Source organism: Alligator sinensis, unplaced genomic scaffold, assembly GCF_000455745.1.
Source record: "Alligator sinensis unplaced genomic scaffold, ASM45574v1 scaffold191_1, whole genome shotgun sequence".
Lineage (NCBI taxonomy): Eukaryota > Metazoa > Chordata > Crocodylia > Alligatoridae > Alligator > Alligator sinensis.
Window position 1 is genome coordinate 1,121,854 of NW_005842282.1, and position 3,240 is coordinate 1,125,093.

Sequence of the window (3,240 nt, forward strand, 5' to 3'; positions counted from 1 at the left end):
CCACCGGGGCAACCAGAGTAGTTAGTGCCCACCCCTGCCAGCGGTCAGCTGACAGAGAGGGGCAGGGCCTGACACACACAAACTCCAGGGCTGAGGCCAGGCTAGCAATTCCCTGCCAGCAGCCAGGGAGGAAGGAGCTTTCCCTGAGCAAAGCTGAGAGGAGAGGCCTGACGGCAGGTACAGCCCCAAGCCAGGTAAAGGATGGAGCATCCTTGGGTTGTTTTGAGTAACGTGGTTATAGCCGGGTGGCTTCAGTTTGTTATAGCGGAGGGGTTTGTGTTTTGTCTACTGTTTAAAACTGGTGGTTTGGGTGAGGCTATTAGGGGTTGGCGGAAACCTCATAGGGGACCCACAGCAGTATGGAGACCCAGTGCCAGCGAGGGTGCAGCATTCGGGGTGCACTGACCCCAGCCCTAGAGAAGGGGGCAGTTGAGAAGCTCCAGAGAGGGAGCGTTGGTGAGAAACCCCAATGCAAGTGTGGTGAGCCCCAGAGAAGGGAGCAGCATTTTGGAGAGGACCCAGAGAAGGGGGCAGCATTTTGGAGAGGCCCCAGAGAAGGGGCGGCGATAGAAACCCCACAGAGGGGGCAGTGAAGAGCCCCAGAGAGGGGGCAGCATTGGCGAGTGCCAGAGAGGGCGCAGGGTGAGACCAGAGCCATGCAGGGCCCAGAGAGGACAAGGGGGCCACATTATAACAAGGCCCTGACTGAACAACATCAATTCCATCTGCGAGGCTTGGGGCATGGTAAAGGGGTGGTTGAAGCCACGCATAGCCCATAAGGCTAGGGTGCCCCGAAGCACCCATTGCAGAGCGGGACCCTTAAAGGGTCCGGGAGTCCACGGGGTCAGATATTACAACAAACCATGTCCAAGAGGACATAAGGCAGCCTCCCATATATTTATTCTCCATCAAAGATGTGGCGGGTGAGAAGTGAGGGTGCTCTTGGGGCCAACTTGGCACAGGAAGGGGGCCTTGGGGAGATCACGGCCATCTCAGAGGACCCCGTGCCGTGGCAAATATGTAAAACAATAATATGAACAGAAGAGAAAATATGGGTAATGCCTTTACCAGAGAATGCAGATTTTTGTTATTGGATTATCATATACCAAGATGAATGTGCGGAGCCCAGAATTGGATGAAGTACTCCAGCCGCAGCCTCACCAAGACCAGGTAAAGTGGGAGGATGACTTCTACATGTGTTAGTTGGCATTCTAATTAGAACATACTGGAGCAGACTCAATTAATTGAGCCTGCTCTTCATTCTAATTAGAACGCTGCAGCATCAGCACAGTGTATCATATATTAAGCCCCCATGCATTTAAAAATGGCTGTGGTGTGCTTTAACTAAACCTCGTCAAATGAGGTTTAGATAAAACATCCTGCGGCCATTTTTAAACATACAGGGGCTTAATACACATGACACTATAGCATTTTAATTAGAGTGGCTGCCTGGGAACCACTCTAAAATGCCCCTCTCCCACCTCTGAGTACATGTATAGGCAGCCACTGTTTTAAGTTTCACCCTTCCATACTGCAGGTATGGGCATGGTCAAGGCTTCCCCTGACGATACCCAGCTGTCTTAATGGAAGCTTGAGAACTTCTCAGGCTACTTTAACTTCCAGTGCAGGAGAACTGACTCAGTACATGGATGAATGCTCAGTCCAAGCTTTTGGGGAAAAAATGAACTGGTAAATAGGTCAGTGACTTAATGTAACAATGCATGTACATAAATATGAAATAGGCCTTAAGGACAAGTTTAAAGAAAAGATGCTGGTCCTTTCAGTGCATGTCAAGCAAAATGAGTTTCCAGTACTCATGTTTTGGGACCTATTTAAATGGTGATGGAAGTTTCTGGCACAGTGGTGTCTTTCATCTCGCAGTTTTTGCCACATGGCTCCTCTCCCCTCCCCCCCACCACAATGGCATAAATTGCCTCTCAGCCACTCAGTAGTAGGGGGGAGGGGACGGGGGCAGTGAAAAGAGTAAGATTAAAGGCACCACTGTGCCATGAACTTCCACCACGATTTAGGTAGGTCCCTACTCATGGTCAACAGGCCAAACCAACCCATTCTTATCCCATGTGTCCAACATGCAGCATCCTGAAAAACAGAGTTCCTGTATGACAGCTATAGACAAGAAGATCAGGTGGGTGAAAGAGATAAGAGGCTTTTGAAAGGTCATTATTGTAAATGAGTCACAAAAATCTGACTTATAATAATGACTTGTGTGCTAAACCAAATGAGCACTGGCATTTTAATTTCAATTCCTTGTGTTTGCAAGAGCTGCTATGTAGGTTTATGGAACCTACTAAAAGAAAAAAACAGATGGCTAGTAGCACTTTGGTATCTTAAATTTCTGGAGAGAGAGTTGGCTTTTGTGCTTCCTACTGTCTCCCCAATCAGGTCTTCCCAACCTAGCCAATGAAAGGCAAACAGTGCAAGCAGAAAAGGGACCAGTTCTTGCTTTATCAGTCATCCTTTCTCCTAACCACTGCCTTCCAGTCACTGGTCCTATGCTTATTGGTCTATGAATATTTCCCTGTATTTTCTTAACTAAAAAAATTGCTCTCGCTTCCCCTTTAGAAGGCAATAAGTTATCCTCAGCTTAAAAAACTCAAAGCACAACAGCCAGGACACCTAATGGGGCCAGGATCCCATTATCATTGAGTTACCATGAGAGTGTTGTTATACTAAACAAAATGTAAATATATGCATAGGTTAAAACCCCTGAACAAATTTGAAGCAGCATAAACATTCTTTGCTTATGCTAAATTTTTTGTTTCAGTGTGACTGCACCTTAATATTGGAATAGTATATGGTAACTAAATTGGAGCTAAGTTGTTGTGCCTTTCCCTAAGTTGAATAGCATTTTGTACACCAGAGGCTCCCAGGATTCTATTCACCTCAAGTGAAGATATCAGATCAATGAAGTAACCCCTTTGTGACCATTTTAAGGTAGTTAATTGTGATAAGTGGAAGGTCTGCTGCTCTATTTCCTCTCAGGGTCATGTCCTTATTATTCTATTTTTAATGTAAAATTATTCCAGTTCCTGTAAATGGCCCTGATCAGCATGATGTACATGTATCCCATGTGCTGACCTCTCCTTCTTTGCCTCCTGTCTTGGCAACTTCATCTCACAAGCGATTTAGGTAAATAAGAACATTCCCAATTTTAAATACATCATTTGCACTGCTTTTCTGATATTGCCTTTTCTGACAAGTAATGTAAGTGTGTAGGGA

The 3,240-nt window shown here is 46.1% G+C and overlaps 1 protein-coding gene across 1 annotated transcript in view; it reads left to right on the forward strand.

Moving 5' to 3' along the window:
- Nucleotides 1–3,240, forward strand: part of LAPTM4B (lysosomal protein transmembrane 4 beta) — a 114,250-nt gene that overhangs the window by 62,436 nt on the left and 48,574 nt on the right. The gene's annotated exons all lie outside the window — the stretch shown is intronic.